This window comes from Gorilla gorilla, chromosome 11 (assembly GCF_029281585.2).
Source record: "Gorilla gorilla gorilla isolate KB3781 chromosome 11, NHGRI_mGorGor1-v2.1_pri, whole genome shotgun sequence".
Classification (NCBI taxonomy): Eukaryota; Metazoa; Chordata; class Mammalia; order Primates; family Hominidae; genus Gorilla; species Gorilla gorilla.
Window position 1 is genome coordinate 31771841 of NC_073235.2, and position 24094 is coordinate 31795934.

Here is a 24094-nt window from a genome sequence, read left to right on the forward strand (position 1 = left end):
CTGACGTCGTGATCCACCCACCTCGGCCTCCCAAAGTGCTGGGATTACAGGTGTGAGCCACTGCACCCGGCCATTTATTAGCTTTTTGTCTTCTTTTATGGATGTCTCCTTGTATCTTTTACCTATTTTTTTAATAAGCTATATTTCAATTGCTTAGTAAAATGTCATGTTATGTAGGAAATACATTATAAGATTTTTCTCCAGTTGTTTTTAATCTCCTTTATTTTCCTCTTCTTTTCATCCTCCTCCTCCCCTTCCTTCTCCACCTCTTTTTTGCTGCTTGGGATACAGTTAGACAGTTTGAGCTAGATAGGATTATAGGATTGCTATCACCATGATATGTGTTGGTATTAAAGATAAGACATATATGGATCTAAGTAATGTCTTCAGTGCCAAGATATTAGAAGTTTTGAAATCCGTCTTAAACATCTTTGCAGCACTACTAGTTATTTTTCATGTGACAACAGTTATGGTGATAGGAACGTGTGCTTTCTGGGAGGAAATTATGAAAGGTGTTAAGTACAGGAAGGTTTAAGTTATAAGAAACAACATAAAAGCACACTTTTTTTTTTTTTTTTTTTTTTTTTGAGAGGGAGTCTCAGTCTTTCACCCAGGCTGGAGTGCAGTGGCACTATCTTGGCTCACTGCAACCTCTGCCTCCTGGGTTCAAGCGCTTCTCCTGTCTCAGCCTCCCAAGCAGCTGGGACTACAGGCACACGCCACCACCCCCAGCTAATTTTTGTATTTTTAGTAGAGGCGGGGTTTTGCTGTGTTGGTCAGGCCGGTCTTGAATTCCTGACCTCAGGTGATCCACCTGTCTTGGCCTCCCAAAGTGCTGGGATTATAACATGAGTCACCGCACCAGCCAAAAGCATACACTTGTGCTGGGCTTGAGATGTCACACTTTGCCTACTCCCATTACTCTAATGTCCACTTTAAGGTTATTAAAATGTCCTAAGATCATTCAAGACAGACCAGTCTACATCTTCACTTTATTATCCCCGAGTCCTCAGAGATGCCACAGCTACTGAGGAAAGGTCACCTAACACTTCAGAATCAGAAAGATCTGCAAAAGCCAAGGGCTCTTCTAAAAAGAGACCACATTGCAACTGCTTCCCATACATGCCTGTCAACTAATGTGATCACAGAAGTGTTTTAGAAACAGCTTTTATTTTACTTGGTTTTCTCCTCATCGGAGGTTTTCAATTTAGTTTTTAGACATTTTAATTTTTCTTGAAAAAGAATCCCCCATTTTATAAGTGAATCCTGGCTCTGTCATTTGCCAGTTCTGTGGTCTTCTGCAAATAACCTGTGGGCTTGTTTCCTGCCCCTGCCAATGGTGCCTACGAGACTTTTGTTTCAATGAAATGAACTTATGTGAAAACTTCATCACAGGGTTGCCGGGCGGGCCGGGAACCGGGTCTGCGCGCGAGCCGGGCGGTGGGCGCGGACAGGGCCGAGGGCGCCCGGGAGCCGTGTCAGGCGGCGGCGAGGAGCCGGCGTGCCGGGCGCGGGGAGCCGTCGGCGGCCGCTCGCTGCGGGGACACCCCGGTGGATGAGCTCTCGCCGCCAGGCGCACGGCGTAGGGGGCCTCGCAGGCGGCGGCGGCGGCTCAGCGGGCTAGGCGGGCCGAGGCGAGGGCGTCTGAGCGAGGCCGGGCTCGGCGGCCTTCTCTCACGCGCCCCCCGAGCCGGCGCCCGGCGCCCGCCGCCCGCCGTCCGCCGCCCGCCGCCCGCCGCCCGCGCCCGCCTCCCGCGCCCGCCTCCCGCGCCCGCCTCGCTTCTCCCGTCGGCCCAGACCATCAGCTTCCATCGCGCCCCCAGCCCACCTGGTGTCCCCGGCCCTGGCCGCCGCCCCCGCGGCGGTTCCCGGAGCTCGTCCCGGACGCGCGCCCGGGCGGCGGGGGCTCGGCGGCCACCGCTGCCTCGGGGGAGCGAGGGCGGGAGGGCGTGTGTGCGCGCTGTGAGCAGGGGGTGCCGGCGGGGCTGCAGCGGAGGCACTTTGAGAAGAATGACTCTGGAGTCCATCATGGCGTGCTGCCTGAGCGAGGAGGCCAAGGAAGCCCGGCGGATCAACGACGAGATCGAGCGGCAGCTCCGCAGGAACAAGCGGGACGCCCGCCGGGAGCTCAAGCTGCCGCTGCTCCGGACAGGAGAGAGTGGCAAGAGTACGTTTATCAAGCAGCTGAGAATCATCCATGGGTCAGGATACTCTGATGAAGACAAAAGGGGCTTCACCAAGCTGGTGTATCAGAACATCTTCACGGCCATGCAGGCCATGATCAGAGCCATAGACTCACTCAAGATCCCATACAAGTATGAGCTCATGCACAATTAGTTCGAGAAGTTGATGTGGAGAAGGTGTCTGCTTTTGAGAATCCATATGTAGATGCAGTAAAGAGTTTATGGAATGATCCTGGAATCCAGGAATGCTATGATAGACGACGAGAATATCAATTATCTGACTCTACCAAATACTATCTTAATGACTTGGACCGCGTAGCTGACCCTGGCTACGCAACAAGATGTGCTTAGAGTTCGAGTCCCCACCACAGGGATCGTCGAATACCCCTTTGACTTACAAACTGTCATTTTCAGAATGTTCGATGTAGGGGGCCAAAGGTCAGAGAGAAGAAAATGGATACACTGCTTTGAAAATGTCACCTCTATCATGTTTCTAGCAGCGCTTAGTGAATATGATCAAGTTCTCGTGAGTCAGACAATGAGAACCGAATGGAGGAAAGCAAGGCTCTCTTAGTACAATTATCACGTATCCCTGGTTCCAGAACTCCTCGGTTATTCTGTTCTTAAACAAGAAAGATCTTCCAGAGGAGAAAATCATGTATTCCCATCTAGTCGACTACTTCCCAGAATATGATGGACCCCAGAGAGATGCCCAGGGAGCCCGAGAATTCATTCTGAAGATGTTCGTGGACCTGAACCCAGACAGTGACAAGATTATCTACTCCCACTTCACATGCGCCACAGACACCGAGAATATCCGCCTTGTGTTTGCCGCCGTCAAGGACACCATCCTCCAGTTGAACCTGAAGGATTACAATCTGGTCTAGTTGTGCCTCCTAGACACCCACCCTGCCCTTCCCTGGTGGGCTATTGAAGATACACAAGAGGGACTGTATTTCTGTGGAAAACAATTTGCATAATACTAGTTTATTGCCATCCTGGACTCTGTGTGAGCGTGTCCACAGAGTTTGTAGTAAACATTATGATTTTATTTAAACTATTCAGAGGAAAAACAGAGGATGCTGAAGTACAGTCCCAGCACATTTCCTCTCTATCTTTTTTTTAGGCAAAACCTTGTGAGTCAATGTATTTTAAATTATCAGTCATGCACTCGCAAAGATAAGACTTGTTTCTTTCTCTCTCTCTCTTTCTCTCTTTTTCTTTTCTACGGAGCAAAACAAAGCTGATTTCCCTTTTTTTCCCCCCTAATTCATAGCTCCCTCCTGATTTTTTTCCCAGGTTACAGTGGCCTTTATCCTAGTTCCATTCTTGGTCAAGTTTTTCTCTCAAATGTTACAGTCAGGACACATCTTTCGATTTAAGCCATCATCAGCTTAATATAAGTTTGTAGTTTTTGCTGAAGGATTATACGTATTAATACTATGGTTTTAAATGTGTTGCTCTGGATACACACATAGTTTCTTTTTTAATAGAATATACTGTCTTGTCTCACTTTGGACTGGGACAATGGATGCCCACCTAACAGTTAAATGTCATTTCTTCTAGATGTTTACCTTCAGTCATAGCTTGGTTGCTCAGAGAAATATGCAGAAGGCAGGATCAAAGACACGCAGGAGTCCTTTTGAAATGCCACGTGCCATTGTCTTTCCTCCCTTCTTTTCTTCTTTTTCTTACCCTCTCTTTCAATTGCAGATGCCAAAAAAAGATGCCAACACACACTACATTACCCTAATGGCTGCTACCCAGAAACTTTTTAGAGGTTGTTCTTAATTTTTTATTGTTGTTGTTCAAGCTTTTCCTTTCTTTTTTTTTTTTTCCTTAGTGTTTGGGCCACAATTTTAAAATGACTTTTATTATGGGTATGTGTTGCCAAAGCTGGCTTTTTGTCAAATAAAATGAATAAGAACTTAAAAAATAAAAGCTGGTATCTTAAAATGTAAGAGAGTAAGACTGTGAAGCCTAAAATGACTGGCTGAGAATGAACCAGAAATGCCAATTGCCAAACAGTTGTAACTGTAAATTTGATTCTCATGGTCCATTCTTTTCTTTGTCCTTAAGATGACGTTGTTAGTGTTCACGTCCCATGTTCAGTGTCCAAACAGGCAATGTAAAAAGTATCCTGTGAGGTTTAACAGGAAATCTGTTTATGTCTCTTTATTTGAAACCAGTTTTACTCTCAATGGTTCTTTAAGTTCCGTTAAGTCTGCCAGGAACATTGGTTGATAGTATTATTCTGACACCTTTAATTTCCTAAATCTGAAGTTCCTGCTAGTTTACTACCTTCAACATCTTCTTGAACTGGTAACTGATTAGGTTGAACTTACGGAAGATTTGTGGATTTAACTCAAAAGTAACCTCTCAGTGTTCTATAGAACATGTATTTGTGTAACTGAACCTACCAAGAGAAATGTTTGGAATTCTATATGTGCAATTTTTTAACAAATGCAAAAAAAAAATACAGCACATGTATTGACAAGCTTCTGTCAAGCAGCTTGAGTTGAAATTTGATTTAAGAAAATAAATCATGATTGTTTAAAGCTGCTGGGACGTCAGAATTAGGCCATGATACTGGTCTCATTTTAACTATAGTGGTATTTGGCACTAGTCTAAACTTCCATATAAATCACTGTTTTGGAACAACAAAACGGGGAGGGAGAAAAATCACAGCCTGTTAGATGAGTACCAAAGCCATCAAACAGTAATGAGATGTTCTCATCCTTGATTCTCCCAGCCTCAAACAACACAGGTTACTTTTTTTTCCCCTTGCTCAGAAAGCACCTGTAATTTAACAAACAGACTACCTGTAGGTATAGTGCAATTACAAATGCTCTAATCATTGTATGTACATCTCTCTTGATATTGCAGCATCCATACTGGCTTTGTAATCATTAATTTTTTGGCAGATTGAATGTGCTGTATCAATATGTATCTATGTAATTGTATGTCTATAGCTAATTCACATTTTGAATAATGTTATTTTATTTACTTTTTTAAGAGAGGAGAATGTAAATTTGTCAGTTTATTTCTGACTAGGGATATTTTATTTCTATTTAAAAAAGAAGAAAAAAAACCTTACTATCATACAGAGCGGTACTAGCGTCATGCTGTATAAAATCATTTGCACATTCCTGAGTAGAGGTATACTGATTATAAGACCCAAAGGTAATTTCATAGCAAAATACATAAAATCAGTCGGAGCTTTTATACAAACATGGAAACCAACTTAGTGGAACTTTTGCCATTTGATCTAGGATTGGAATATGAGCTTTTATACAATTCATATTCTTATTTGGCAAATGCACAGTTTAGTATTACCTCTCTGATGGCCTTTACTAGAAAGGCAGTTTTAGAAGCTATTGTGATCCACTAAGGAAATGTTTTAACAGCTAGAGACCACTGCTTGCCTGAAAGGGCGTTCTTAAATTTGGTGCAGCAAAAAAAAAAAAAATTAAACAACAACATTTCAAGGCCTACAGTGTGTATAGAGAAAACCTCATCACAAGATCATAAGTGTTACGGTTTTAGGGAATCAAGATATTCTATTTAATAGAGCTATAGTAGATGTAGTCAATTAAACCTGATCTCAAAGCTTGAAGAAGCTGAGCAAAACAGGGAAAGATTGTTATATTTGTCATTATGAAATTGGGATGGAATTTGCTATGCAGAATTGAGGTTTGTGGCTTCACTGTTCCTGTAGGGTGCATGACAAGATCCCTTCTCTTGAGAAAGGAAAAAATTGATCACCCTAGCAGCAGTGATGCATAGAAACCTAATTTTAGCCACACCAGTCAATCGAAGCTAAAGGATTTTCTTTTTTGTTTCTTTGGGGTTTTATTGAAGGGGCTAGGGGCGAGATGGGATTCTTTTCAGTTTTGTATAAAAACAAAGTTTACTCATGCTTTATATTATATTGTGATTGCAAGCGTTGTAAGCGTGTGCCACTGGCCTCCTATTGTTGATGCTTAGGTAATGGAGGCCTGTGGTGAGTTTTATGGTGACTTGGGCATGTCTTATTGAAAAACAAAAACATAAAACACAGAAACCTTTCTTCTGCATACCAAGGCATCAGCCATTTCATGACTGACTTAACACATTGCAGTGTAGCAGTTTACAGATGATTTTTCCCTTTTTGCATGACATGGCAGTTCTAACCCCCAGAGAATTCCTTATTTGTAAATTGGAAGTTTCTACTATGCCTTACAGAGCTTAAATTCAGAAGTTTGTGCCTCATATCTGAAACAAAGGGAAATAACACACCCATTCAAAAATAAATAAATCTCCTAGAAGTTCTTGTTTTTAACATTTCCATATAAAAAGCCCTGTTGAATGTCATGAATAGACTGGAAAAAAATTTTTTAGGAACCTGCATATATTGTTTACTAGCAGATGACAACTACAAAAGGAATTTGAAGAACATGTGAAACTTGCATTTTTTTTTGGGTAGATTAACTAGCAGGCCTATTTTAAAAAGGTAATTCAGCTAAAGGGCAATTTACTTTTTTGTACTTCAGACTATCTTGAATGTCAAAGTGTACGAACTGTAATTTTAAAATTTATACTGCCACGTGACTGTAAATTTTAGTTGTCTTAAGTTAGGAATTGGTGAAAAGCTATTTATGCTGGATTTGGGTCAAAATGACTTATTTGCAAAAAAAAAATAAATAATGGGAAGAAAGGGCTGCATAATGAAAGAAAAAAAAAAGCTTCATCACATACTGAGGACTTTCCAAGTCACCTGGTACATGATAAGTGCTTGACATAGGGTAGCTGTTACAATTGTTGTCGATATTAGTATATTACAGTAAAAAACTTGCTTTAATTCTCATATTAGCTGAACAGCATAAAGGGTAAGATGATTTGATAGTCATGTTGACAAATTGCTTTCCAGCAGTGGGAAAGGAGGCTGCAGGAACAGCAGAGAACAATTCGGGACAAGAAGAAAACAGCAGGGTGCACCAGACGTAGTAATCCCCTAAAACCAAAGGGAAAGCCGCCAGCTCCCACACAGTAAAACTAGGAATATCCAGGAATGAACAAACCCGAAAAGAACGTGAGCTGTTTTCCAAAACGGAGACCTCCTCAGAGGATGAGGCCGGGCATTTCCTGGGACAGCCTTTGTAAGACCACGTGCCCCTGGCCCTAACAACTCACTGTAGTACTCTTCATAGACACATCTTGCAGCATTTCTCTTAATACTATGCTTGTTTTTCTTTTTAAGCCACCACGAGCCATTAGTGATAGGTTTGCCCTTTGGTACAAAAGGTGCATTAAAACTGGTGGAAAAGGCTTATTGCATTCCGGATAACCTGTGTGCATACTTTATGAAATTTCTTGTGTGGGGAAAAAAATGCTTTTTACAATTTGACCTAATTATATGCATTGTAAAATAAACACCATTATTTCAAACAAAACACCTATCTTTTTACAATATGTTTTATTTCATTTGAATTCTGTTGTTACAATGTTAGTATTTTAAAATGTGATCGAAAATATAATGCTTCTAAGGAGGAAAGCTAGTGGAATGAATGTTTGAAAGATCTTCATGTGTTTACGGTCTGCAGAAGGATTTTTGTGATGAGAGGGGATTTTTGAAAAATCTAAAGAAGTAGCACATGGAAAATTATCATGTGTTTGTGTGTATATGTGTGTGTGTGTTTTACAAAGATTTCTGCTCTGTTTTTAGCTAGAAACTCTAAAAACTAAAATAATAACAAAGAAAAATAAATAAAAGAGAGACAGAAGTGTCTGGATTCCTATTTCCTGGTTACCCTGCCATAGTAGACATTCTTTCATTTCATGATCATGATGCTTCTTGTCAACACCGTCTTGAGCAGCACCAGAAAGTGACTTTGTCGCATTAGGACTCAGGTACTAATTAGTCAGCCAACTCTCAAGTATAAGAATAGCCAGCCAGGCGCGGTGGCTCACACCTGTAATCCCAGCACTTCGGGAGGCCGAGGCAGGCAGCTCACCTGAGGTCAGGAGTTCGAGACCAGCCTGACCAACATGGAGAAACCCCGTCTCTACCAAAAATACAAAATTAGCCGGGTGTGGTGGTGGGCACCTGTAATCCCAGCTACTTGGAGAGCTGAGGCAGGAGAATTGCTTGAACCTGGGAGGCGGAGGTTGCAGTGAGCTGAGATCATGCCATTGCACTCCAGCCTGGGCAACACGAGCGAAACTCCATCTCAAAAAAATATATATATATTGGCCTTTTGCTAACACAGTAAGCATGTGTTCTCTATAAAGCATTCAATAAACGCACAATGTCAAGAGGAATTAAAATCCTATCTAATCCCACTCACCACTACACAGAGGTAATCACTGTTAGTATTTTGACATATAATTCTCCAAGTGTTTCTTACGCACTTATAAAATGATTTGAACAAATAAAATTAGGAGCCTACTATACATGTGTTTCCTAACCTGCCTCCTTCACTCGGTCCTTACTGAGATCAGTTTTCATGTCAAGAAAGTGGATACCACCTCATTTCTAACAGCTGTGTTATATTCCATAGTAGGCATTACTCAACAAACCCTTTGCTCTTGGATACTTAGTTTATTTCTTCACTGACCACACTGAATAAACATCTCAATAGCCAAACATCTGTGCACATCCTTCATTAGTGCCTTGGGATAAGTTGGTTTAAATAGCATTGTTGGGCCAAGGAGTATGCTCAGCAAGGAAAATTATTCATCATGTTGTCAATTATGGCCCAGAATGCTTGGACCATCGGTGTATGGAAATGCTGACTTTCAACCCCTAAGATTGTTTCTCCCTCCCCATATTTGTTATACATTTAAAGTTGGAACCGGTGACCTACTTGGGCAAGCCGCCTCCCTTCATCTGTGAGCCATCAGCTAACAACAACATTCTCAGCACTTCCAACACTCCTGGCAGCTGGGAAAATGAGTGATTTGAGCATCTCAAAGTATATAGCTAAACGGATGGATGGATAGATGATTGATTTCTTAACTGCCGGAAATGCCTATGCAACCTCCTCTATTTTTTAATGACTCACACTTAATAATAATCACACTTAATAATAATATAAATCACACTTAATAATCACAATAATAATTATTATTACTTAATAATAATGTAACTGGTTAACTAGAGAAACTGAAGAATTAATAGCAGAGCTGCCAATAGATCTTCTCTGCCTTGCCTCCTTTTAAGATACATGAGAACCTACAGAAATAGTCTGAGCTTTTACTTTCCAGTTCTAAACAAATGCAGACTGACCATACTTTTGGTTTCTTTCCTTGGATACCTATAAAATTATTCTATTCTTACAACAAAACCCCTGGACTTGTACTAGCTTGAGGGTGTTTCCTGTTGGGGGAACCTGTCCCTGAGTGAAAAAGAAGGGCAGTTTTTTGTTTTTTGTTTTTTGTTTTTTTGAGACAGAGTCTCACTCTGTAGCCCAGGCTGGAGTACAGTGGCACAATCTTGGCTCACCGCAACCTCTGCCTCCCAGGTCCCTGTTCAAGCAATTCTCCTGCCTCAGCCTCCCAAGTGGCTGGGATTGCACACACGCACCACCATGCCCAGCTAAGTTTTGTATTTTTAGTAGAGACGGGGTTTCACCATGTTGGCCAGGCTGGTCTTGAACTCCTGATCTTGTAATCTGCCCACCTTGGCCTCCCAAAGTGCTGGGATTACAGGTGTAAGCCACCACACCCGGCTGAAGGGCCCATTTTTACCACAAGTTTCTATCTGCTATTATCACCCATTCAAAAAGCAAAAATGGTTATTTGGAATCATGGAATGAAACGGTTGAATGAGACCTCAGAAGTCATAATCTCGCTTGTTGGAGAAAGGCTGTGTGAAAGTTCATCTGACTTCTCGCACATAGTTAGAGACAGATCTGGGCCCTCGAGTCTTCTGAATTTTAATTTGACAAACCAAAGTGTACTGATTTTTTGGTAACATAAATCTGGGCTGCTAGGGGGACTACTTATTTAGCATCATAAAAAGAGCAATGGGATAATGAAATTTCTGTTTCTTGTTATAGTCTGATATACACTAATACTAATGATATTTCCTAATGGAAAATACTTTTGAAAAGCATTTTTCCCTGAAATATGTATTACATCATAATCAAAGACATGTCAACCAACAATATCAGTTAATTGTCAAATTTGTGACTTAACTGAAAAGGAAGCATGCCATGTTCTCCAGATGAATGAAGCACCCAAGATAAGAGTATCTATTTTAAACTACCCTAAAAAAGATGCTTAAGCCTAGGATAGCAATGAAATATCCGCCTTTATTATTCAAACAACAGAGATAAGCAAGAAAATAAAACAAAAACACCGCAAATCCCAAAGTAGCTACTCAAAATATCAAAGTTAGCATTTTGGTGTGAATCCTCCCGGGCTTTCTTTCTGTTTTAGTGTTTAAACTTAGTAAGGCAGCATGAAAATTTCTCCATGTAAAGAAATGTAACAGTATGTTTATATTGCACAGTTGCATAGTGTAGATGTATGAGTTTATTTTACCAATAATTTATGAAAATCGACTTTTAAATGTGGTTCCCAAGACATGCCAGGGTAAGACAGGTTTCTGTGACACAAATAAATTTCCACCATTATTGAATACTCAAGATCATAAAAACATTGGCATAAAAAAGTGCAAGGCTTACATGTTTTCTGTATTTTGTCTAATGAACATGTGTTTCTTTTGTAATTATCAGATACTACAAAAATATTATCAGAGATAGATATAGAATGTAGTTTGGTTTAAAGTCATTTAGACATGCTAACTTGAAAACTATACCCTTGATCATATGTGTTTTCATCTGGGTCCTCGGAGAAGCAAATGCCAAAACAGAATTAAATGTGCAAAATGCCCATGAGAGAGAATGGGGGGCAGATCTGGGTAGGGCTGGGAGAGCTGTCAGAGCACAATGGATGTCCACCATGAGTGAAGGAGAGAGGGAAGAGGGAAGGAATGCTGGGTGGAAGCATTCCGGATTGCTGCGATGTCTAAGAAGGTTTGGTAAGGCTGTTTGGGAGTCTTGAGCCAGTCATCTGTCAAAGGAATCCCTCATCTCCCAGGGGCAGCTGTAAGTATCTTGTTGTGCTCAGTCACTGACCGGGAGCAACCCATAGGTAGAGTGGTCTTGCTGCAAAGGTGGCAATGAATTTCAGAGTGCAGGGATATAACAGAACCCTTGTCAATTATGGCTCCTGTCCTGTAGTTGGAGGTTGTGATTCTCATTCTCACAGTCATCACAGTATGACAATCATAAAAACATTAAAATTTGACCACTACATTTTCTAGCACAATCTATAAAGTAGTGTCAAGCAACAAAATGTCTCCGTTAATTTCTGTAATTGGCAGCCACACACAAATTAATCCCTAAACCTTGGACTTTTGTCTTCATGCCTTTTCATGTCTTTTTTATTTCATATTTATTGAAGACAGAATACGTTGATCACACTATAGATCTTACGGTATTTATTTGCTCTGCTGACTGAGAGAAATCTTTTTCCACTAGAATGTAATAAAATATTTTCAAAAAGGTAATTAATGGCAAGAACAAAGCCATAGTGTATAATTTTGCCTTTACAGCATAGGTCTAATATATTAGTCGTGATATTTATATGAGAACAATTTTATAACCAAAACATGCACCTGCAGTATCTCAATGAGAACTACTTTATAGTGGCCAGTATGGCTCACTTTAATGATGTAGTATGAAAAGGGAAAAGAAGCCAGGCACAATGGCTCACTCTTGTAATCTCAGCACTTTGGGAGGCCGAGGCAGGTGGATCACCTGAGGTGAGGAGTTCAAGACCAGCCTGGCCAACATGGAGAAACCCTGTCTTTACTAAAAATACAAAAAATTAGCCGGGCGTTGTGGCACACACCTGTAATACCAGCTACTCAGGAGGCTGAAGCAGGAGAATCACTCAAACCTGGGAGGCGGAAGTTGCAGTGAGCCGAGATCGCACCATTGCACTCCAGCCTGGGCAACAAGAGCAAAACTCCATCTCAAAAAAAAAAAAAAAAAAAAAAAAAGAAAAGAAAGAAAGAAAAGAAAAGGGAAAAGAATATACTATACTAACAATTAAATTTAGCTAACAGAGAGGATTCATAATCGGAGAACTATTTCTAAATTTCATAAAATTATGAGAACTTGAATAATATAACAAGATGTAAAGACCTTAAGTTAAGCCAAAAAAAAATGGTATTATAAATAAAATTTCATCATGGTACCAAAAGAAATCTAAAATAACATTGTTAATTCAAACTGATGGATTTTTAAAGTTCATTAACATTTTCATAATAACTCTAATCATTTAAAATATTTATTATGTCATTGAAGTATTTCAGGAGCTGAAAATCATGTGGACAATTCCTGAGTCAATTTTCTCCCTTTTTGGAAAGCATAAAATGTCCCACTTTGGAGGTCATCCAAAGTAGCTTCCAATGGGTCAGCAGGTTGAGACATAGTACCGACAGGTGTCAGTGTCAGAGATCCCCTTCAGTGTGCAGAAAGGGGGCCACGACAGTCCAGCTAGAGGGCTGCAAATAGAGGACAGCATATTTTACAAAATCTGTCCATTTTCCACAGGGCATGCCAGGAAGGTGCTGGAGAGCATTAGGCTTGAATCGAGAATGCTTTGTGTGTCCTGTCATGGAACAGGGCTGGAGGCACTGAGTGGGGCCATCAGACTCTGGCTTTAGGGTCAAGGTGCATGACTGAGCCAGTACTAAAGAATAGAGACTGTTCTGTCTGGGGGAATTCATGCAGACATTGACCTCATCCCAGCAAGATCCTCCTAATCTGTTTGGCTGTTGGGATAGAGGCGCTTCCTGCACAGGGGTCCCATTGCCTACTTATTGAGCCTGTCCCTGAATTCAGACCCACATCCCACCAAATGGGTATCTCATCTCTTGACAGTTCTCAGCCCCAAGCTCCAAGTTTTTCCACTGATTTTTCAGTCTTTACTTGCCTCAGCCACAATGGTCCAGGACATGATTTTACTGCCTAAAGTCCAGCTAAATTTCAAGACCAGCCCACTACGCTGAGGCCCAGGTGACTTTCTAGCCTTTTAAAATCTTTCTTCCCCAGGGGGAAGAAGATATTTCCAGGTACTGCCAACCCCAGTCCTTGCATGTCTGCCTCTTGTTGCTGTGTTCCACCCACTAAATTCAATCCCCTTGAGACCAAGATGAACTCAAATTAAAGCTTAATCGGATCGATCTCTTTAGCTATTATTAGATTTCTGGCTACTTACTTCAATTAGAAAGAAATGGCCTTTATGGCTTGTGTACGAAATCTTTGTACAGAATTCGTCACATATAGGCACAACTGAGTGTAGCTTGCCCTCTGCTGGTGAAATACAGTATCACGTTTAAGAGAGTTTTTGTTTGTTTTTTCCAACGCATTCAAAGAGCCGGACCACTCTTGAGGCAATAGCAGTGCACAATCATATTGTTAATACCCAAATACTATCAGGCCATGTAAAGCAGCAGATAATAATATTCAGCCTGCAGGAGCAGGGAAGGTTAAGGAAGTGTGGGAAGTGAGATATTTACTGTACTTATTTCTCTACACAATCTAAAGGAAGCCAATAATTGATTTACTTTTTTTTTTAATGCATTCTGGAAAAAAACTGAGAAATATCCTTACTGATAACTCCTATGTACATAACTAGATTTTGTATAATTTAACGCTGTTCACAAACATTATGTTTCTCAAACATTATGTCGGAATATGAAAATATTTGAGTAATCTGTTACTAATGCTGAAGGATCAAAGTTTGTGGGTCTTTTTTTTTTTTTTGAGATGGAGTTTGGCTCTTGTTGCCCAGGCTAGAGTGCAATGGTGTGATCTTGGCTCACTGCAACCTCCGCCTCCTGGGTTCAAGTGATTCTCCTGCCTCAGCCTCCACCATGCCCGGCTAATTTTGTTTTTTTTTTTTTAGTAGAGACAGGGTTTCTCCATGTTGGTCAGGCTGGTCTCGAACTCCCGATCTCCAGTGATCTGCCTGCCTTGGCCTTCCAAAGTGCTGGGATTACAGGCGTGAGCCACTGCAACCAGCTGTAAGTCTTAATTTTATTAATGTTAGAGTTAAGAAATTACTTAAGAAAGTTAATCATTCAACATTATTCTCACTCGTCTGTAATCCAGTATGTTCTCCTGAGTGGAATGGAAAGGAGGGTGTCGCAGCTAACATGCTGGGAAGTGCATATTACTCTGGCTATGGGCTTAAGAGCATGCCACTGCAGAAAACGTCATTCAGAATACATCATTAGAGAGGAAACAAAAACAAAATTGGCTTACTACCTCCTATCACTGGGGACATCTGCATTATCTTACCATCAGGGAGTTAGGCACACAGCCTGCATTGTCCTGCAGCTTGCAAATTATATAAATGTATATGCCAGCTTTTCAGAGTTTTCTGCAAGAAAGTTTAGAGTCAAAATTTCGACCCATTTTAAATAGGCAGTATATGCATTTGTATTTAACTCTACTCCTGGCTTTATTTGATCTCTCCTATTGTCTTCTTCTCCACATTCCATGCTGCTCCCCAAATTATCTTGTTGCATGTTGTGTGCATTTATATACATTAAGTCTTTTGATTATATGTTAATATGAACTTATGTGTTATCTTCTCAAAGTTCTAGAAAAATAAAGACTGCATAATAAAATAAATGACAGTGCTGTATATTAATCTCTAAGTAAGCAGTTACCAGTTTCCATATTGGGAGTTTTGCACACAAATCAGAACAGGGAGATGGGCCTTTTTCTTTATCTATAGACAGCCTGATTGAGCAAGTAAGCAGTCACAGAACATTTACATAATGAACACACATTTGTGACAGGGTCAAAAACAGTAAGTTGTGAGCAAGCACAGCTTTCTACCCAACCCATTCCAGGATTCAGAACTGCTGGTTAGGCCAAAGGTGAGAAAGAGAATTGGAAGGGGCTGAGAAAGACACCAGGACTGATTGAGCAGCTCCTTCTGAACATGACGGACAGGCTGGAGTGTTAAGGGGGCTGTGGGGCGGCCTCGGGGAGCAGCTGGGGGTTCAGCAGGACTCTCAGGTCAGAGATGCCCAGGAAAGAGATTAGGGAGCTTGCTGTTATGGTTATATTTTGTTTTTAAAAATTCCTTTATTTTAAAATATCTCTTTAAGAGCTTTATTAAAGGCTTACTTTTTTCTTCAAAAAAATTTTTTTTTTCAGACGGAGTCTCGCTCTGTCGCCCAGGCTGGAGTGTAGTGGTGCCATCTCGGCTCACTGCAAGCTCCGCCTCCCGGGTCCACACCATTCTCCTGCCTCAGCCTCCTGAGTAGCTGGAACTACAGGCACCCCCCACCACCACCACATCTGGCTAATTTTTTGTATTTTTCTTTTTAGTAGAGACGGGGTTTCACCGTGTTAGCCAGGATGGTCTCGATCTCTGGACCTCGTGATCCACCTGCTTCGGCCTCCCAAAGTGCTGGGATTACAGGCGTGAGCCACCGCGCCCGGCCTTTTTTCTTCAACTTTTAAGTTTAGGGGTACAAATGTGCAGGATGTGCAGGGTACACAGGTCAATGTGTGTCGGGTTGGTTTGCTGCACAGATCATCCCATCACCTAGGTATTGAGCCCAGCATCCATTAGCTATTCTTCCTGATGCTCTCCTTTGCCCCATCTCCTGATAGGCCCCAGTGTGTGTTGTTCCCCCCGCATATGTCCATGTGTTCTCATCGTTCAGTTCCCACTTATAAGTGAGAACATGCGGTGTTTGGTTTTCTGTTACTGCATTAGTTACTAAGGGTAACGGCTTCCAATGCCATCCATGTCCCTGCAAATGGCTGCATAGTAGTCCATGGTGTATAGGTACCATATTTTCTTTATCTCATCTGTCACTGATGGGCATTTGGGTTGATTCCATGTCTTGCTATTGTGAATAGTTCTGCCATGAACATACACCTGCATGTATCTTTATAATAGAAGGATTTATATTCCTTTGGGTATCTACCCAGTAATGGGATTGCTGGGTCAAATGATATTTCTGGTTCTAGGTCTTTGAGGAATTGCCACACTGTCTTCCACAATGGTTGAACTAATTTACACTCCAATCAGAAATGCTTACTTTTAGTTAAGGGTTTTGATGTTAAGATTACATGCATTTTCTTTTAAAAATGTAAAAGTAGCTTAATTTTGCATCATTTTGGAGAGGGTTTTGAAGACTTATCTTACAAGGGATTTTCGTGCTTGTCTAGGAAATCATTCTTCCTTATTTCACTATTTTTGTTACTATTTTTTTAATCCTGGCAATATGTCAGGGTTGTGTGTATAAAATTTGCAATTTCAGCAATTTAAGTGTACAAATCAATGGTATTAATGACATTTACGTGGTTTGCAACCATCACCACAAACTATCTCCAAAATATTTCATCAACTTAAAACTCTATACTCATTAAGCAGTAACTTATAATTTCACCCTTCCTTCAGCCCCAAGCTGTATATTTACTTTTTATCTCTATAATTGCCTGTTCTATGTACCTAATATAAGTGAAAGCATCAATATGTGTTCTGTGTCTGACGTTTCATTTAGCAAAATGTTTTCAAGATTCATCCATGTTGCAATATGTATCAATACTTAATTCCTTTTCATGGCTAGATATTCCATTTATGTTTATATCACACTGTTTATTCATTCTTCTGTTATTGGACACGGGTTGTATCTGCCTTTTGATTATTGTGAATATTTTTTCTATAAACATTAGTGTACACGCGTATGTTTGCGTCCTTGTTTTCAATTCTTTTGGGGATATACCTAGGAGTAGAATTGTTGGATCAAATAGTGATTATATGTTTGACCTTTTGAGAAACTGCCAAACGATGATCCAGAAGAGGCGCCATTTTACATTCCCACCAGCCCAAGGTGCCTGTGGGTTTTTCAAACACAGAACACTGTTTTCAAGCAATGCCCACTGTTTTTCCTAGCAGAATGGTTTCTGGGTCAGGTAAAACAGAGATGATGAATACCTTGTTCAGACAGCCTCTGGAAAGATTAAAACAGACAAGCATAATCATTTGTGAATCAGATCTGCTCTCCTCTCTGGAACCAGGGATAAGGGTCCCAGCCTGGGGAATCCAGCCTGCCGTCTTCAAGACTATCACCAAGCTGGACTTGTGGGACAAGCAAAAAGGCCACACAGCTTTCATATCATTTTTAAGTTTCCTTTGTGTTGATCCAGCATTCTTTTAGTTGCCGTACACCTTTGATTATTTTCCCGGTTCTCACAAAGTTGGTTCTGACAGTGTCTGGTTGTTTATTCAACATTCCTGTGGAAGGATGGGAGCTTAGAGCTGCCTTCCCTGCCATTTTGCTGACACCACTGCAATGGAGCATTCTTGACTCCCCTGCCCTAAGAGTTTGACTTACTCTGCATTCAAATGTCCTCTACCTAACATGACCAAAACACAACTCGTGGTATTTCCTTCTAACCTGCTTCTCTCTTGTGGGCCGCCTGTCTGGGAATGGTTAGATCCTTTACTCAGGTACTCAAGCCAAGAAGAGTTCTCGTTTCCTTCTTCTTCTGATTGGTAGCCAATCAGAACTGTGGCTGCAATACAGCCTTCTAAGACTTGTCTGATCATTCCACTTATGACAAAGTTTATTTCTTTTTACAACACCCCAGGCTTCTCTCATAGTTCACTTTGATTACTGCAATGCCTCCTGCCTGGATAGTTTGTATCTCATTCTCCCTCTCCCCACTTCCTGTATGCATCTGCCCACAGAACTCATTCTTACCTCTAGAAGTAACCCTAAGACACATGTTCATATTCTATCCCTTGCTCTTGGAGTCATAAGCTGCTTTGGGACAAGGACTGCATATATCCATCCCTGCAACAGTTTCCAGCATATAGAACAAGCTGAACAAATGATTCCTGAGTGTCTGGAACAGACCCGAAATACCAGCCTTCAGAGTGATTAGACACAGTGTAGTATACACTAGTAAGACAGAAACCAGCAAAATGTCTATGCATGTAAATATGATTGCTTAGAAACTTGAAAAAGTGAATTCTCTTTCTTGCGTCTTTATCTCTGATTTTGAAAATCCTACCCATTCTTCAAGGTCTATTTTTATTTCTTACTTTCTCCAGCTCCTAACCATGGAATATATTCCTGCCAATTCTGCACTGAATTATACACTCACTGGAAATCCCCTATATCAGCCCTAATGCTTCCTCCACCACAAAGTGGAGGAATATGCAGATGTTAGGAGAGAGACAGCAGAAGCAACAGAAGCTAGAAACAGAGTGTAGCTTCAATGACAGACCAGCCTGCCAGTCATTCATCACTGACATGCTTCATAATGTACTGCCTCATGGTGGCTATGATGAAATACTGTTACTGTGAGTTTTGTCCCTCCACTAGATTTGCATTTTCCTGAAGGTAACAACCTTCATCAACCAGTTTTGTATTAATCAAGAACCCACAGTTCAAGCAGACATACAATATATATTTTCCCAACATAAATGTTCATGTGTTGTTCATGCCTTGGTCTGCTATTGAGCTGGACTTCTGAAATAAACTGTGTTATGCTAGAAATAACTCATAACCAAAGTGTCTCTCCAGCAAAAGCAGGGAGGAAAGTGTCACCTTTCTCAGTACTAAGATTTTTCCTTAGCAAACGGGTGATCTCAGAGTAAGTACCGCTTGCCAGAATCACTGAGTCCGTTTTCAGAGAGGAAGGAAAACGCTGTGAGCATCAGATCATGCTGTGTCCTGTGTGCATGGGTCTTTTCTTCAGTTGGTGACATTAGAAAACCATCTGGGAAATAGCGCTCAAGGCACTGGCTCCCAAATAAAGCATAGAAGACACCTGTGGAAAGGCCCAAGAGTTTGTGTAAGATTTTCAAAATGATTTTGGTTGCACAGTCAACACTATTTTCAAGAACACATTTCTCCTGAGGAAAATGCTCTCTGCCATGCAGTTTGTCACTGAAGCTGTCATCTATGAGTGCCATCTGGACCAAGTTCCAGTTTGGTAATGGGCTCTCACATACATTTGCCCACCAAGAAATTCTGTAACTCATCTACAATGTCCACGGTAAGATTTGCATATCTTAGCTCAAATGAAATAGAAACCTAAAGAAATAAAATTGCCATCTCAGACAAAGAAAGAAGACTTTACCTTGTGAAGAGCCACAGCCTATTCCGAGGAAGTCTCTCTGGTCCACTCCCCTCCAGGTGGTCCCTGAAATCTAGGAAACATAGAGTCACTGTCAGCCACGGGAGCTGCTGAAGGACCTCTGGCAGCCTTGGGTGCTGAGGACAAGGACTAGTGTGTGCGGAGGAGGTGGGTGAAAGCACAGGCTGCTGCTGGGCCACCCTCCTTGGTGGTGAAGGAAGGTAAAGGAGACCATCAGGAGAGCCCTGGGGAACAGAGCCTCGGGTCTCTGTCTAAGCCACCCTCATCACTGTGAAGTAGGCAGTGTTCACCCAGGCAGCACACAAATGCACGGCATCACTCCAGGACAGGGTCTCCTCACAGAAAGAGGCCTGGTAAATATCCTCTTTTTAAAAAAAGTTACAATGTTTAACGTTCCTGAATCTACATATGCTCCTTCTGCACTTACCATCTATATTACTGGATTTTAAATCATTATTGTGGTGAAAAATACACAATATGTATTATTTTGATTATTAAATGCACACTTCTGTGACATCACTTCCATTCACAATGCTATCTAGAAAACTAAAAACAATCTTAATTCAGTTTTCTTACCTTCCACCTTGGGAAACTAGAGAAAAAAATATTGTGTAATGTAAACCCAACAATAACATAGAAAAAAATGTATTCATTATAATAAGAAATAATAAAATAAACAGAGAACAAAACCAAACCAAAAGCTGCTTCTTAGAAAAGATAAACAGAATTGATAAACCTCCAGCCAGGCTAACCACAAAGAAAAGATAGAAGACACAATTTATAAATAATGTAAATAAAAAGAGGAATCATTCCTGCTGATCCCATGAATATGAAGAAGATAATTAATGAATACTTAGAATAAATCTATGCTCACAAATCTGACAGCAAAATTCCTTCAAAGGCAGAAACCCTAACTACCCAAAGGAGACTCAGATAATCTGAGTAGGCTTGTATCTATTATAGAAATTAAATCAACAATAACCTTTTAAAAAATGCCCAGTAGATTTTACTGAATTCTACCTAATTCTTACAAAGGAAAACATAGTGTTATTATACAAAAAACTGATTAAAATTCTAAACATTTACCCAGTTAAATTTTAAAATTACACCCATTGCAAAATCTGCACAAGAATGAGGGCAGCTGTATTCGTAATTGCCTGAACTGGAAGCAGCTGAGATGCTCTTCAGGTGGTGAGTGCACCAACCCACACCATTACATGGACCCAATGGAATACGATTCACTGATAAAAATTTGTAAGCCATTAAGCTACAAAAGATATGAAATCTTGCATGTATGTTGCTAAGTGAAATCAGTTAGTCCTAAGTGGCTGCATACTTTATGATTCCAATTCTATAGAATTTTGGGAAAGAAAATCCATAGAGGCAATAAAATAAATGATCTATAGTAGCCAGGGGTCCTAGGAAAAGAAGAAAGGGATTAATAGGTTCAGCATTGGTCATGTTTTGGGTGTGAAACTCTTCTGTCTGGATGATGAATGACATTACGAGTTTGTCAAAATCCATAGGCTGAACAACACAGGGTGAGCCTTGGTGCAAACTCTAGACTTTCATTAAGAAGAAGATATCACTATTGCTTCAACCACTATAACAAATGCACCACATTCATGTAAGATGTGGTCACAAAAAAGATACTGAGGGGGGAGGGTATATGGGAACTTTCTGTACTACTGCAATTTTTAAGTTAATTTACAAGTTTCACATGATGTCCATTTGTTTGAAAATGTGGCAACACTATCTCAGGAAGAGTTCCATTTTAGCTAATGTCTAACAATCAGCTAGACATTATATCTAAACCTTGCATTAATATCTAAACCTTGCATTGACGTGTTCTTTACTATTAAAAGTGAACCAAACTTGAAGTGGAAATACATCTTTACTTCTGCATTTGTAGCACTAGTGATTGACTTGTACATTTAAATTGGCACACATGAAATAAAGAAGAATATAGTGTAGCAATTTTAGAGTTATCTGAAGTTTGGGACCCTGAAGAATCTGGAATCCTTATGCTTGCAAGGGTGAGTAACTGAATTTCCACAGTACCTTCAGATGGCTCCTTTCCAGGGTGCACACAGGAATGGTCTGGAATCCTTCTGCTCCGAAGAGTGAGTAACTGAATTTCCACAGTACCTTCAGATGGCTCCCTTCCAGGGTGCACACAGGAATGGTCTGGAATCCTTCTGCTCCCAAGAGTGAGTAACTGAATTTCCATAGTACCTTCATTCAGATGGCTGACTGCCAGGGTGCACATGAGGAGGCGGCCTGCAGTGGAGCACCACTCTCTGAAACTGAGCTGGCGGACCGTCGATTTGCGACGGACAGTGGATTCTTTGGAGCCCTCAGGATCTTGCATCTTGGAGGCAACACTCTGGGAAATGGATTAAATAAAGACAGCTGTTGATATCTTGCTGCAGAAGACCACAGAGAAAGGAAGCACCGTTTATTCACAGTTTAACCCATTTCCTGTGTTCCCCGAGAACACTGCGCTCCCAGCGAGCTGCACTTTTATTTTCTAAATGGGAAATGGGTTAAGTCAGGGGTTCCCAAACCCTGGGCCACCGATGGTGTGTGGCCTGTTAGGAACCAGGCTTGAGCAGCGGCTGGGAGCAAAGCTTCATCTGTATTTACAGCCGCTCTCATCACTCGCATCACCATCTGAGCTCCACCTCCTGTCAGATTAGCCATGGCATTAGATTTGCATGAAGTGCACGTGGCCTAGATCCCTGGCCTGTGCAGCTCACAGTACGGTTTGCCCTCCTAGGAGAGTTGTATAATTATTTCATCATATATTACAATGTAATAATAATAGAAATAAAGTGCACAATAAATGTGCTAGGTTCATCCTGAAAGCATCCTTCCACCCCATCCCGGTCCATTGAAAAATTATCTTCCATGAAAACAGTCCCTAGTGTCAAAAAGGCTGGGGACCACTAAGTTCAATGTTTGAACCATTGTCCCCTGTTCACCATCTGCAGAAATAAGCCTCCTGAATCTGAGTTGGGCGTTAGGAAGAACTTGCACTGTAGGTTGCACTTAAAACTGTGCTGACCGACTGTGTAGGCAAATCCCTGTACTGAGATGAGACGAGGTAGAAAGGTGGCAGATGGGAGTGACAAAGAGCACGGGGCCTGGTGCACAAAGGTCTGGCTCAAGTCCTTATTTGGAAGCTACATGAACCTGAGAAGTTCTATAGACCCTTCTGTGCCTCAGTTCTCTCTTCCGAGTGTGGAAGTTAACTGAAATGTGGCCATCAAGGCTGGTGCTTAAGTGATTTAGGGAACTAAATCTGTGACCCCCACTGTCTTCTGACTACTGATCTGAGCAGGCTGAACTAAGGCCTGCCTGAGAGTGGGCAGTGTCTAAATGAAGTTTATTGAATAACTTCAAAGTCACACCTGATAAGAAGGGCACTCGAATTTAACAAGACACGGCGTGTGTTCAGTCATGAGTGAATATTGTACTATAGAAGAAATGTAAGCAGAAGAGCTAGTAACTTGAGCAGGGGGGTACCTGGCTCTAACGAACAACATGGAAGGCTTCCTGGTCACCTGAAACAATTAAGACATCAAAAAGCCAAGAGTACAACATCGTGTTGCATCTGAGACAAACATTAGTATTTTAGACCTTTAAAAATAAGCATTTTAGTATTACAGCAGCAGAATTAGAACCTGCGGTGGGGGAGGTGGCGGGGTGGAGTTAAAGGAGCTGATGAAAATTTGAAGGAGAGAGTTATCATCCCAGCCTGGAAAAGATGCACCTTTTCTAGAAGAAAAGAAACAAAAGGCAATAATATGGGACCTGTAAATTACGTGTAAAGAGACACAGTAAAAGTCGAACTTCTGAGGTATAAATCTGAGAAGTTTAAAAAATAATAGATTTCAGAATGAAAAATTATTACCTCTCGTAATTTCATTGAGAACAAATTAATATCTTAAGAAAAGCTTATTTTTTAAATCAACATTTTAGTTTGGTATTAGTGTATTTTTAGTATTGTAGCTAATTTTAATAAGACCTTGTAAATAAATCTCTTACCCTAGTCAATTTTGACTACAAAGTAAGATTTTCATAAACCTTTTATAACCTCTAATGATTTTTTCTATTTTGTAACTTTTTATATCCACCTGATTGTATTTATCTTTTAAAAATGTCTTTAATTTAAAACAATCCCTCGAAACCTCCTAACTAGGCTATTATGTTTCCCATCAGAAAATCTGTTTATTTTCTAAAAAAAACTCTGGATTTAAGATGTTCCAATATCTGATTTAAGATTTTCACATCTCTATTCAGAAGACTTTGGCCTGTAATCCCCCTTTCATGGAATGTCTCTTACCGTATTTGGTATCCAGATCTGATATGATGAAGGCAGTATTGTTGTGTTTCTTCTGGATCTATTCTATGGAAGAGTGTGTACAAAACTGGCCTAGGAAACAGCACATTTTTATAAACAGAGAAAAATATTTAAGGCAAAAAGCTTCATAGGATCAAAAATACAAATTGAGTCATAAAACTATAAAACAAATTTGTAAATCTGTAGACAAATTGGAGCTGGGGAAGTAAAAAAAATAAATTAAGAAGACATTTTAAGTACAAGTGGCCCATGTGAAGAAACTGCAGTGAGAAGATGGAAAGCGGCAAAGGCCACCTCCCATCTTTACCAGCAGTCTCCCAGGTGGCAGTTGAAACCCAGTGGCAGTT

General features: G+C 40.8%; 2 pseudogenes; one reads left to right on the top strand and one right to left on the bottom strand.

Annotated features, from left to right (window-relative positions):
* Positions 1 to 24094, bottom strand: part of LOC109025815 (fatty acyl-CoA reductase 2-like) — a 306120-nt pseudogene that overhangs the window by 214397 nt on the left and 67629 nt on the right.
* Positions 1843 to 7539, top strand: LOC101144405 (guanine nucleotide-binding protein G(q) subunit alpha-like; annotated as a pseudogene).